Source organism: Somniosus microcephalus, chromosome 11, assembly GCF_052327205.1.
Source record: "Somniosus microcephalus isolate GS21.2 chromosome 11, FLI_Smic_1.0, whole genome shotgun sequence".
Lineage (NCBI taxonomy): Eukaryota > Metazoa > Chordata > Chondrichthyes > Squaliformes > Somniosidae > Somniosus > Somniosus microcephalus.
The window spans coordinates 12,530,827-12,544,427 of record NC_140997.1 but is presented as its reverse complement, the minus strand read 5'-3'; the positions used below and the strand labels follow the sequence as shown (position 1 = coordinate 12,544,427).

The 13,601-nt window shown below is 52.9% G+C and overlaps 1 protein-coding gene across 1 annotated transcript in view; it reads right to left on the bottom strand.

Annotated features, from left to right (window-relative positions):
• The window catches only part of mafk (MAF bZIP transcription factor K), a 42,543-nt gene extending 32,886 nt beyond the window's left edge, over positions 1 to 9,657 (bottom strand). Inside the window, exon 1 of the mRNA XM_086000231.1 lies at positions 9,510 to 9,657. The gene's annotated coding sequence lies outside the window, so the exon portion shown is untranslated. The remainder of the gene's footprint in view (positions 1 to 9,509) is intronic.
• Between the last annotated feature and the right edge of the window lie 3,944 nt (positions 9,658 to 13,601).

Sequence of the window (13,601 nt, the reverse complement as noted above, 5' to 3'; positions counted from 1 at the left end):
TCACAGTGCTGCTTGTGGGAGCTTGCTGTGCACCAATTGGCTGCCGTGTTTCCTACATTACAACAGTGACTACGCTTCAAAAAGTACTTCATTGGCTGTAAAGCGCTTTGGGACATCTGGTGGTCGTGAAAGGTGCTATAGAAATGCAAGTCTTTCTTTTCTTTCTCTCTTTCATAGAATTACATAGAATTTACAGGACAGTAAGAGGCCATTCAGCCCAACTGGTCCGTGCCAGTGTTTCTGCTCCACACGAGCCTCTGCCCACCCTACTTCATCTCACCCTATCAGTATATCCTTCTATTCTTTTCTCCCTGGTGTATTTATCTAGCTTCCCCTTAAATGTGTCTGTGCTATTCACCTCAACCACGCCACGTGGTAGCGAGTTCCTCATTCTCTTAGGCTCCCTCCCCCTTCATCTTGTACTGGGTTTCGGAGGAACAACCATGGACGTTAACCGGCAAATAAATAAAAACTAAATCAACGACGGGCTAAATTATGACCCCCCAACTATCACGCAAGGTCCATACCCCAGAGACACGAACACAGAATAACGATTAACTTCTTACTGGCAATAAGATGCAGCCACATGCTCGCGCGCGCGTGTGTGTAAATGGCCACAGTTTTAGAGTCTAATCTTTCTTATTAAACAGCTCACCCACTTAATAAAATTTGGAAAGAGCTACACAGAAATCCTGCAGACAGATTCGCGATACTGTTGCAAACAAGACACCAAACCACAATATTCATCAACCCACCCACCCACCACATTCTCCAAAAGTGGCATAGCAGAGCAATGAGTCACTGTGTTTACAGACTAGTAACTGTAGTCAGCAGAGGTCTAACTGAAGACACGGAATATATATCTATATATATATATACACATGCACACAAGAGGCTGTGCATTGGCACTAGACGCGTACATAATACAACACACACGCTTTTCCATTTTACCAGCTACACCGACAGGATTGAGAGAACGGTCAAAAGTTCCAGAGCAGAGTGATGAGTCACCATGTTTACTGAGGATTCAGCTCACTCAGATACTGCAAGTGTGCTGGGCTAGACCACAAATATCCACCACGAACAGCAGAGGACCAGGGATTGAAAGTTTACCATACTTAACACACACACACAAAAAGCATGACACACTGCATTTTATTAAACCTTTTGCCGTTTTGGGCTGTTTAGATGTGTACTGTGGAGCGTGGGTCCAACAGATAAAGTATGAAACCGTTAATCTACATATATCTCAGATTATTTAATTAACAGCCCTGGATGAGCTGGAGCCCCAGAACTTGCTCCCTTACTGTTCTGGGATGTGATTGGTTCCTGTCAAGTAAATTAGTATTTTTGTTTTAACACAGCGAGTGGTTATGATCTGGAATTTTTTTTTTAATTCACTTATGGGATCTGGGCGTCACTGGCAAGGCCAGCATTTATTGCCCATCCCTAGTTGCCCTGGAGAAGGTGGTGGTGAGCTGCCTTCTTGAACCGCTGCAGTCCATGTAGTGATGGTACTCCCACAGTGCTGTTAGGTAGGGAGTTCCAGGATTGTGACCCAGCGACGATGAAGGATCGGCGATATACTTCTAAGTCAGGATGGTGTGTAACTTGGAGGGGAACTTGGAGGTGGTGGTGTTCCCATGCGCCTGCTGCCCTTGTCTTTCTAGGTGGGAGAGGTCGCGGGTTTGGGAGGTGCTGCTGAAGAAGCCTTGGCGAGTTGCTGCAGTGCATCTTGTAGATGGTACACACTGCAGCCACGGTACGCCGGTGGTGGAGGGAGTGAATGTTTAAGGTGGTGGATGGGGTGCCAATCAAGCGGGCTGCTTTGTCCTGGATGGTGTTGAGTTCCTTGAGTATTGTTGGAGCTGCACTCATCCAGGCAAGTGGAGAGTATTCCATCACACTCCTTACTTGTGCCTTGTAGATGGTGGAAAGGCTTTGGGGAGTCAGGAGGTGAGACACTCGCCGCAGAATACCTAGCCTCTGACCTGCTCTTGTTGCCACAGTATTTATGTGGCTGGTCCAGTTAAGGTTCTGGTTAATGGTGACCCCCCAGGATGTTGATGGTGGGGGATCTGGCGATAGTATTGCCATTGAATGTCATGGGGAGGTGGTTAGACTCTCGCTTGTTGGAGATAGTCATTGCCTGGCACTTCTGTAGCGCAAATGTTACCTGCCACTTATCAGCCCAAGCCTGAACGTTGTCCAGGTCTTGTTGCATGCGGGCATGGACTGCTTCATTATCTGAGGAGTTGTGAAAGGCACTGAACACTGTGCAGTCATCAGCGAACATCCCCATTTCTGACCTTAAGTTGGAGGGAAGGTCATTGATGAAGCAGCTGAAGATGGTTGGGCCTAGGACACTGCCCTGAGGAACTCCTGCAGCGATGTCCTGGGGATGTGATGATTGACCTTCAACCACCACAACTGTCTTCCTTTGTGCTAGGTATGACTCCAGCCAGTGGAGAGTTTTCCCCCTGATTCCCATTGACTTCAGTTTTACTAGGGCTCCTTGATGCCAGACTCGGTCAAATGCTGCCTTGATGTCAAGGGCAGTCACTCTCACCTCACCTCTGGAATTCAGCTCCTTTGTCCATGTTTGGACCAAGGCTGTAATGAGGTCGGGAGCCGAGTGGTCTTGGCGGAACCCAAACTGAGCATCAGTGAGCAGGTTATAGGTGAGAAGTGCCGCTTGACACCTTCCATCACTTTGCTGATGATTGAGAGTAGACTGATGGGGCGGTAATGGGCCGGGTTGGATTTGTCCTGCTTTTTGTGGACAGGACATACCTGGGCAGTTTTGCACATTGTCGGATAGATGCCAGTGTTGTAGCTGTACTGGAACAGCTTGGATTGAGGCGCAGCTAGTTCTGGAGCAAAAGTCTTCAGCTTTTCAAGATAACCAGGATGTTGTCGTGGTCCATAGCCTTTGCTGTATCCAGTGCGCTCAGCCGTTTCTTGAGATCACGTGGAGTGAATTGAATTGGCTGAAGACTGGCTTCTATGATGGTGGGGACCTCAGGACGAGGCCGATATGGATCATCCACTCGGCACTTCTCACTGAAGTTGGTTGCAAACGCTTCAGCCTTGTCTTTTGCACTCACGTGCTTGGCTCCACCATCATTGAGGATGGGGATATTCATGGAGCTTCCTCCTCCTGTTAGTTGTTTAATGGTCCACCACCATTCATGACTGGATGTGGCAGGACTGCAGAGCTTTGATCTGATCCGTTGAGTGTGGGATCGCTTAGCCCTGTCTGTAGCATGCTGTTAACGCTTTTTAGCATGTAAGGGAATGGTAGCGTAGTGGTAATGTCACTGGGCTAGTACTCCAGAGATCTTGGACTAATGATCCAGCGAAGTGAATTCAAATCCCACCACAGCAGCGGGGGAATTTAAATTCAGTTAATTAAATAAATCTGGAATAATTACTACTGTCAATAATGGTGACCATGAAACTATTGGATTGTCGTTAAAAACCCATCTGGTTCACTAATGTCCTTTAGGGAAGGAAATCTGCCGCCCTTACCCGGTCTGGCCTATATGTGACTCCAGACCCACAGCAACATGGTTGACTCTTAATTGCCCTCTGAAACGGCCCAGTAAACCACTCAGTTTGTAACTAACTGCTATGAAACAAAATGCACTGCTTGAAAGGGCGGTGGAAGCAGATTCAATAGTACCTTTCAAAGGGGAATTAGATAAAGACTTAAAAAGGAACAATTTACAGGGCTATGAGGAAAGTGAGACTAATTGGAGAGCTCTGTTCAAAGAGCTGGCATGGGCCGAATGGCTTCATTCTGGACTCTATTAGACAACACTGCTCAGTACTGGATCCCCTTCCATTCCAACACTTATGTTTCTCTAATAATTTTCCATCGTAGTGTTCAAAATGAACAAGATTTCAGAATTATAACGTTCACCAAATAATTCCCCCTAATTTGGCCGACTTCACAAACATCAGCCCCTCGAGCCTGTTCTGCCATTCAATTAGATCGTGGCTGATCTGTACCTTAACTCCATCTACCCACCTTGGTTCCGTAACCCTTAATAACCCGGCCGAACAAAAATCTACCAATCTCGGTTTTGAAATTTTCAATTGAACCCCAGCCTCAGCAGCTTTTTGGGGGAGGGAGTTCCAGATTTCCACTCCCCCTTGTGTGAAGAAGTGCTTCCTGACATCGCCCCTGAACGGCCTGGCTCGAGCCCCCTTGTTCTGGACTCCACCACCTGAAGAAATAGTTTCTCTCTTTTACCCGATCAACTCCTTGAAGGAAAGAATTGCCAATATAATCCTACCCTAAATAAACCAACGTGGGAATTTATTTAATGCTCATCTCAGTCGCAAACTGGCACAAGTGTTGCCTCTGAGGCTTTCTCTGTGAATCTGTGCTTTTGAAGCAGGGAGGGTGGAGATTCATTGGACGTGCTGTCCAAAAGCCACTTGCCCCAAATCATATTTTTTTCAAAACAGAAAAATTGTGGAAATGCACAGCAGGCCAGTCAGCACCCAGAACAGGAAGGGACAGGCTAACATTTCAGCATCTATTTCTGATGGGGTTTTCTCTCTCTCTGATACTCATGGACCTGCTCTGCATTTCCTGCTGTTATTCATGATCTCCAGCACCGACAATTTTTCATTTCAACTGTTGCATTCATTCTCGTATCGCCGCTAAGTAAATATTCCCAGTGTCCGGACTGTCTCCCAGTGCCAGCTCGCTCTCTCCGTGCCCACTGTCTCGCAACCCCGCCCCCCCCTGTGCACGCTCTCTCTCTCTCTCTCTCTCTCTCCCAGTGCCCCCTCTCCCAGTGCCCACTCTCCCTCCCCCCGTGCCATCTCTCTCTCTAATTCAATTCACTCTCTCTCTCCCCCAGTGCCCTCTCTCTCTCTCTCCAGTGCCCTCTCTCTCTCTCCCCCCCCCCAGTGCCCCTCTCTCTCTCTCTCCCCCCCCAGTGCCCCTCTCTCTCTCTCTCTCTCTCCCAGTGCCCCCTCTCCCAGTGCCCACTCTCTCTCCCCCCGTGCCATCTCTCTCTCTAATTCAATTCACTCTCTCTCTCCCCCAGTGCCCCCTCTCTCTCTCTCTCCCCAGTGCCCTCTCTCTCTCTCCCCCCCCAGTGCCCCTCTCTCTCTCTCTCTCTCTCTCCCCCCCCAGTGCCCCTCTCTCTCTCTCTCTCCCCCCCAGTGCCCCCCCTCTCTCTCTCTCTCTCTCTCTCTCTCCCCCCCCAGTGCCCCTCTCTCTCTCTCTCTCTCTCTCTCTCTCTCCCCCCCAGTGCCCCCCTCTCTCTCTCTCTTCCCCCCAGTGCCCCCTCTCTCTCTCTCTCTCTCTCTCTCCCAGTGCCCTCTCTCTCTCCCAGTGCCCTCTCTCTCTCTCTCTCTCTCTCTCCCCGTGCCCTCTCTCTCTCCCCCAATGCCCCCTCTCTCTCTCTCCCCCCCCCAGTGCCCTCTCTCTCTCTCTCTGTGCCCTCTCTCTCTCTCTCTCCCAGTGCCCTCTCTCTCTCCCCCAGTGCCCTCTCTCTCCCCCCCAGTGCCCCCTCTCTCTCTCTCTCTCTCCCCAGTGCCCTCTCTCTCTCTCTCTCTCCCCAGTGCCCCCCTCTCTCTCTCTCTCCCCAGTGCCCCCTCTCTCTCTCTCTCCCCCAGTGCCCTCTCTCTCTCTCTCTCCCCCCCAGTGCCCTCTCTCTCTCTCTCTCCCCCAGTGCCCCCTCTCTCTCTCTCTCCCCAGTGCCCCCTCTCTCTCTCTCTCTCCCCCCCAGTGCCCTCTCTCTCTCTCTCTCTCCCCCAGTGCCCCCTCTCTCTCTCTCCCCCAGTGCCCCCTCATCTCTCTCCCCCCCCAGTGCCCTCTCTCTCTCCCCCCCCGTGCCCCTCTCTCTCTCTCCCCCAGTGCCCCCTCTCTCTCTCTCTCTCTCCCCCAGTGCCCCCTCTCTCTCTCTCTCCCCCAGTGCCCCCTCTCTCTCTCTCTCTCTCCCCCAGTGCCCCCCTCTCTCTCTCTCTCTCCAGTGCCCTCTCTCTCTCTCTCCCAGTGCCTCTCTCTCTCTCCCAGTGCCCTCTCTCTCTCTCTCCCCCGTGCCCCCCTCTCTCTCTCTCTCTCTCTCCCCCAGTGCCCTCTCTCTCTCCCCCAGCGCCCCCCCCCTCTCTCTCTCTCTCTCTCTCTCTCTCTCTCTCCCCGTGCCCCTCTCTCTCTCTCTCTCTCTCTCTCCCAGTGCCCCTCTCTCTCTCCCCAGTGCCCCCTCTCTCTCTCTCTCTCTCTCCCCCCCAGTGCCCCCTCTCTCTCTCTCTCTCTCTCTCCCCCAGTGCCCCCCTCTCTCTCTCTCTCTCTCCCCCGCAGTGCCCTCTCTCTCTCCCAGTGCCCCTCTCTCTCTCTCTCCCCCAGTGCCCCCCTCTCTCTCTCTCTCTCTCTCCCCCAGTGCCCTCTCTCTCTCTCGCTCTCCCCAGTGCCTCTCTCTCTCTCGCTCTCCCCCAGTGCCCTCTCTCTCTCTCTCTCCCCCAGTGCCTCTCTCTCTCTCTCTCTCTCCCAGTGCCCTCTCTCTCTCTCTCTCCCCCAGTGCCTTCTCTCTCTCTCTCCCCCAGTGCCCCCTCTCTCTCTCTCTCTCTCCCCAGTGCCCCCTCTCTCTCTCTCTCCCCCAGTGCCCTCTCTCTCTCTCTCCCCCCCCCAGTGCCCTCTCTCTCTCTCTCCCCCAGTGCCCCCTCTCTCTCTCTCCCCCCCAGTGCCCTCTCTCTCTCTCTCCCCCAGTGCCCCCTCTCTCTCTCTCCCCCAGTGCCCCCTCTCTCTCTCTCTCCCCCAGTGCCCTCTCTCTCTCTCTCCCCCCCCAGTGCCCTCTCTCTCTCTCTCACCCCAGTGCCCCCTCTCTCTCTCTCCCCCCCAGTGCCCTCTCTCTCTCTCTCCCCCAGTGCCCCCCTCTCTCTCTCTCCCCCAGTGCCCCCTCTCTCTCTCTCTCCCCCAGTGCCCCCTCTCTCTCTCTCTCTCTCTCCCCCAGTGCCCCCCTCTCTCTCTCTCCCCCAGTGCCCGCTCTCTCTCTCCTCTCTCTCCCCCAGTGCCCCCTCTCTCTCTCTCTCCCCCAGTGCCCCCTCTCTCTCTCTCTCTCTCCCCCAGTGCCCCCCCTCTCTCTCCAATTCCAATTCCAATTCAAATGCTTTATTGGCATGAAAGTTTACAGAGAACCATATTGCCAAAGCTTACATAGCAAAAAGGTACAGTTTTCCAACATTCTGTAGGTGTCAATCGATTTGACATTTGTTGGGTACATACAATATTACTTTTAACAATATTAATTTTAAACAGTCTTACTTTTAAACAGTCCTCAGGTTGTGACATGTTGTTACATATTTGGCCCCTCTCTCTCTCTCTCTCTCTCTCCCCCAGTGCCCCCTCTCTCTCTCTCTCCCCCAGTGCCCCCTCTCTCTCTCTCTCTCTCCCAGTGCCCTCTCTCTCTCTCTCCCCCAGTGCCCCCTCTCTCTCTCTCTCTCATCCCAGTGCCCTCTCTCTCTCTCTCTCCCCCGTGCCCCCCTCTCTCTCTCTCTCTCTCTCTCTCTCTCCCCCAGTGCCCTCTCTCTCCCCCCAGTGCCCTCTCTCTCTCTCTCTCCCCCAGTGCCCCCCTCTCTCTCTCTCTCTCTCCCCCCCAGTGCCCCCTCTCTCTCTCTCTCCCCAGTGCCCTCACTCTCTCTCTCTCCCCAGTGCCCTCACTCTCTCTCTCCCCCCCAGTGCCCTCTCTCTCTCTCTCTCCCCCAGTGCCCCTCCTCTCCTCTCCCCCCAGTGCCCTCTCTCTCTCTCCCCCCTTAGTGCCCTCTCTCTCTCCCCTAGTGCCCCCCTCTCCTCTCTCTCTCTCCCCCCCGTGCCCTCTCTCTCTCTCCCCCAGTGCCCTCTCTCTCTCTCTCCCAGTGCCTCTCTCTCTCTCTCCTCCCCCAGTGCCCCTCTCTCTCTCTCTCCCCCAGTGCCCCTCTCTCTCCCCCAGTGCCCTCTCTCTCTCTCTCTCCCCCAGTGCCCTCTCTCTCTCTCTCTCCCCAGTGCCCTCTCTCTCTCTCTCCCCAGTGCCCTCTCTCTCTCTCTCCCCAGTGCCCCTCTCTCTCTCTCTCTCTCTCCCCCCCCAGTGCCCCCTCTCTCTCTCTCTCTCTCTCTCTCCCCGTGCCCCCTCTCTCTCTCTCTCTCCCTCTCCCCGTGCCCCCTCTCTCTCTCTCTCTCTCCCCCAGTGCCCCCCCTCTCTCTCTCTCTCTCCCCCAGTGCCCTCTCTCTCTCCCCCAGTGCCCTCTCTCTCTCTCTCCCCCCCAGTGCCCTCTCTCTCTCTCTCTCTCCCCCAGTGCCCCCTCTCTCTCTCTCTCTCTCTCTCTCCCCAATGCCCCCTCTCTCTCTCTCTCTCTCTCTCTCCCCAATGCCCCCTCTCTCTCTCTCTCTCCCCCCCAGTGCCCCCTCTCTCTCTCCCCCCCCAGTGCCCCCTCTCTCTCTCCCCCCCAGTGCCCTCTCTCTCTCTCTCTCTCCCCCAGTGCCCCCCTCTCTCTCTCTCTCTCTCTCCCCCAGTGCCCCCTCTCTCTCTCTCTCTCCCCCCCCCAGTGCCCTCTCTCTCTCGCTCTCTCTCTCCCCAGTGCCCTCTCTCTCGTCTCTCCTCTCTCTCTCTTTCTCCCCCAGTGCTCTCTCTCTCTCTCCCCCCAGTGCCCCCTCTCTCTCTCTCTCCCCCCAGTGCCCCCCCCTCTCTCTCTCTCTCTCTCCCACCCCCAGTGCCCGCCCTCTCTCTCTCTCCCCCCCAGTGCCCCCTCTCTCTCTCCCCCCCAGTGCCCCCCCTCTCTCTCCCCCCCCAGTGCCCCCCTCTCTCTCCCCCCCAGTGCCCCCCTCTCTCTCTCTCTCTCTCCCCCCAGTGCCCTCTCTCTCTCTCTCTCTCTCTCCCCCAGTGCCCCTCTCTCTCTCTCTCCCCCAGTGCCCTCTCTCTCTCTCTCCCCAGTGCCCCCCCTCTCTCTCTCTCTCCTCCCAGTGCCCCCCCCTCTCTCTCTCTCTCCCAGTGCCCCCCCCCTCTCTCTCTCTCCCCCAGTGCCCTCTCTCTCCCCCAGTGCCCCCCCTCTCTCTCTCTCTCTCTCCCCATGCCCTCTCTCTCTCTCTCTCTCCCCCAGTGCCCCTCTCTCTCTCCCCCCAGTGCCCCTCTCTCTCTCTCTCCCCCAGTGCCCTCTCTCTCTCTCATCCCAGTGCCCCCCCCTCTCTCTCTCTCTCTCCCAGTGCCCCCCCCCCTCTCTCTCTCTCTCTCTCTCCAGTGCCCCCCCCTCTCTCTCTCTCTCTCCCAGTGCCCCCCCCTCTCTCTCTCTCTCTCCCAGTGCCCCCCCCTCTCTCTCTCTCTCTCTCTCTCCCCCAGTGCCCCCCCCTCTCTCTCTCTCTCTCTCCCCCAGTGCCCTCTCTCTCCCCCAGTGCCCTCTCTCTCTCTCCCAGTGCTGATTATCAATGATTGAGCAGCGCCTGTTCCGCTCACTGAGCAACAACTCCAAATAAATAACCATTAGTCGTCCTCCTCCTCCTCCAGTAGGCGCGCACCTACCTGTCGGGACCGAGACCCTGCGGGCGGGCACGGTGTCGGGGCCGCGCAGTGGCTGCTCCCGGGCGGGCGGGCGGGCACGCTGTCCCTCTCACGCACACCGAGCCCAGTTCCGGGAGCGCTGACCTCACCTGCTGTTTGCCATGTGACTTCATTCATGAAAATTCGCCGACGTCACTGGGACCCTGGAGATGGCGGGAAAAGCAGAATCATCCCCAAAAACTTGAATTAGACAAAATGCTCAGGCTAAATTATATATAATGCACTGCATATAAATTATATATAAAATACTGCATATAAATTATATATAAAATACTGCATATAAATTATATAAATTACTGAATCTGAATTATATATAAAATACTGCATATAAATTATATATAAAATATTGCATATAAATTATATACATTACTGAATATAAATTAGATATAAAATACTTAATCTAAAAAATACTATATGTAAATTATATATAAAATACTGAATATAAAAAATATATATAAAATACTTAAATTATATATAAAATACTTAATCTAAATTATATATAAAATACTGAATATAAATTATATATAAAATGCTTAATCTAAATTATATATAAATTACTTAATCTAAATTATATGTAAAATACTGAATATAAATTATGTGTGTTTTATATAAAATTAAAATAATTTCAAAAGAGAATTAAAGGAGCTGTTTGAATCGACTCTTTGCACAGAGGATGGGTAGAATGTAGAATGCCCTACCGCAAAGCATACTTGAAGCAAATTCCATAAATTATTTTAAAAGACTTGAAAAGAGATATTAAAGCGTACAAGGAATGAGCAGGAGAGTGGGACGAGTTCATGTGGAGATAAACACCAGTACAGACCCAATGGACCAACCTGCCTGCTTCTGTGCTATAACATTCTATGATTCTATCAGGCATTTCTCAGGCAGTCCCTTGGAACCGAGGATGACTTGCTTCCACACTAAAAATGAGTTCTCAGGTGACTGATGAGTCCAATGCGGGGCCTACAGTCTCTGTCACAGGTGGGGCAGACGGTGGTTGAAGAGGCGGGTGGGTGGGGTGCTTGGGTTGACGTGCGCTCCTTGCGCTCCTTGCGCTTGGCTTCCGCTTGCTCCCGGCGAAGAGACTCGAGGTGCTCGGCACCTTCCCGGATGCTTCTCCTCCACTTTGTGCGGTCTTGGGCCGGGATTCCCAGGTGTCAGTGGGGATGTTACACTTTTTCAAGGAGGCTTTGAGGGTGTCCTTGAAGCGTTTCCTCTGCCCACCTGGGGCTCTCTTGCCGTGCCGGAGCTCCGAGTAGAGCGCTTGTTTTGGGAGCCTCGTATCGGGCATGCGGACAATGAGACCCGTCCATCGGAGCTGATTGAGCGTGGTCAAAGCTTCGATGCTGGGGATGTTGGCCTGAGCAAGAACACTGACGTTGGTGCACCTATCCTGCCAATGGATTTGCAGGATCTTGCGGAGGCAGCGTTGGTGGTACCTCTCCAGTGCTTTGAGGTGCCTGCTGTACATGGTCCATGTCCCTGAGGCATACAGCAGGGCGGGTATCACTGCTGCTCTGTAGACCATGAGCTTAGTGCCAGGTTTGAGGTCCTGGTCTTCAAACACTCTCTTACTCAGGCGACCAAAGGCTGCACTGGCACACTGAAGGCAGTGTTGGACTTCGTCGTCGACATCTGCCCTTGTTGACAGTAGGCTCCCGAGGTATGGAAAGTGGTCCACGTTGTCCAAGGCCTTGTCGTGGATTTTGATAATCGGGGGGGGGGCAGCACTGTGTGGCGGGGGCAGGTTGGTGGAGGACCTTTGCCTTACGGATGTTTAGTGTAAGGCCCATGCTCTCGTACGCTTTGGTGAAGGTGTTGACGATGGTTTGGAGTTCGATCTCCGAGTGAGCGCAGACACAAACGTCGTCTGCATACTGTAATTCGATGACAGAGGATGGGACGACCTTGGATCTGGACTGGAGGTGACGGAGGTTGAACAGTTTCCCGTTTGTTCTGTAAATTAGCTCCACTCCAGTGGGGAACTTACTGAGGGTGAGATGGAGCATTGCAGCAAGGAAGATCGAGAAGAGCATTGGTGCGATGACACAGCCTTGTTTGACCCCGGTTCGTATGTGAATTGGGTCTGTGGTGGAACCGTTGGTCAGGATCACGGCTTGCATGTCGTCGTGAAGCAGGCGGAGGATGATGACAAACTTTTGAGGGCAGCGAATTTGAGGAGGACACTCCATAATCCCTCACGGTTGACAGTGTCGAAGGCCTTTGTGAGATTAAAGAAGGCCATGTACAGTGGTTGGCGCTGTTCCCTGCATTTCTCTTGTAATTGACGTGCGGTGAAGATCATGTCCATTGTGCCCCTTAGTGGGCGGAATCCGCATTGCGACTCTGGGAGGAGCTCTTCGGCCACTGGGAGAAGGCGATTGAGGAGGATTCTTGCGATGACTTTCCCAGGCATTTACCATGGTGACTCTGCACCTTTAAATCAATGGATGTCTAACACAGCTTTCCTGACGGTTAGGCTGGATTCAAACCTGAAATCGGAGTTCAGCAGGAGTTTAGGCAGCCCCCCGAGAAGTGTGATTACACATATAGCGACACATGCACAGGAAGACAGGTGTTAGAACGAGACATGTATAAAGGGAGACATGATATACAGAAATATGAAGCGGTCGGATTGTCAGACAAATCCAACTGGTTCATTAATATCCTTTGGAAAGAAATCTGCCGCCCTTACCCAGTCTGACCCCCGGTCTCCAGTCCCACACCAACATGGTTAACTCTTACACGCCCTAGAACCCACAACCTTCTGCCTCAGTGGTGAGAGTGCGATCACTGAGCCACGATGATAATGATAAGGTGCCCAGTATCCCACACAGGCACTGACTGAGAGAGACTGTTGCCAGTGTGAAATGAGGGGTTCAGTTATTTTTCTTTACAAACTACATATGAATTGGGGGAGGGGGGGCCAGATTTATTTCCCGACTGTATGACTACCTACACTCCCCAGTGCAGTACTGAGGGAGTGCTGCACTGTCAGAGGGTCAGTACTGAGGGAGCGCCGCACTGTCGGAGGGGCAGTACTGAGGGAGCGCCGCACTGTCAGAGGGTCAGTACTGAGGGAGCGCCGCACTGTCGGAGGGTCAGTACTGAGGGAGCGCTGCACTGTCGGAGGGGCAGTATTGAGAGAGCGCTGCACTGTCGGAGGGGCAGTACTGAGGGAGCACTGCACTGTCGGAGGGGCAGTATTGAGGGAGTGCTGCACTGTTGGAGGGTCAGTACTGAGGGAGCGCTGCACTGTCGGAGGGTCAGTAATGAGGGAGTGCTGCACTGTCGGAGCGGCAGTACTGAGAGAGTGCTGCACTGTCAGAGGTACCGTCTTTCATATGAGACATTAAACTGAGGACCCGTCTCCCCTCGCAGGTGAACGTAAAAGATCCCACGGCCACTATTTTGAAGACGAGCAGGGGAGTTCTCCCCCGGTATTCTGGCCAATATTTATCCCTCAACCAATTATCACTAAAACAGATTATCTGGTCATTATCACATTGCTGTTTGTGGGAGCTTGCTGTGCAAAGATTAGCTGCTGTGTTTCCTACATTACAACAGTGACTACACTTCAAACAGTACTTCATTGGCTGTAAAATGCTTTGGGATGTCCTGAGGTTGTGAAAGGCGCTATATAAATGCAAGTCTTTCTTTTCTTTTTGCACTAAACTCTCATCGGTTCAACTCGACCTTTGTTCTTTCCCCGACCAGCAGACTGATTCATGGGAACAGTACAATAGAAATTCCTAATGACCGAAAAGGCTAAATCACAGGCTGGGTCAGCGTGACTGTAAGAGCTGATACTCAAAGCTATCGCTATGCAGTTAGTTACTGTTGCTGTGTGATGTCATGCCAATGCTCAAAAATAGCTGGCAACTATTTTTCCGGTCTGGAAATATCACTGAGGCTAAAGACGGAGTTCTCCAATTTCCTTGAAGGAACTCTTTTCCTCCTGATTTTCTCCCTTCTTGTCCTCACGGCATTGGCGGGCTGGCTTCCGCTCCACGGAACTCAGTTGATCTTGCCCCGAGTGGCCAGTCCTCG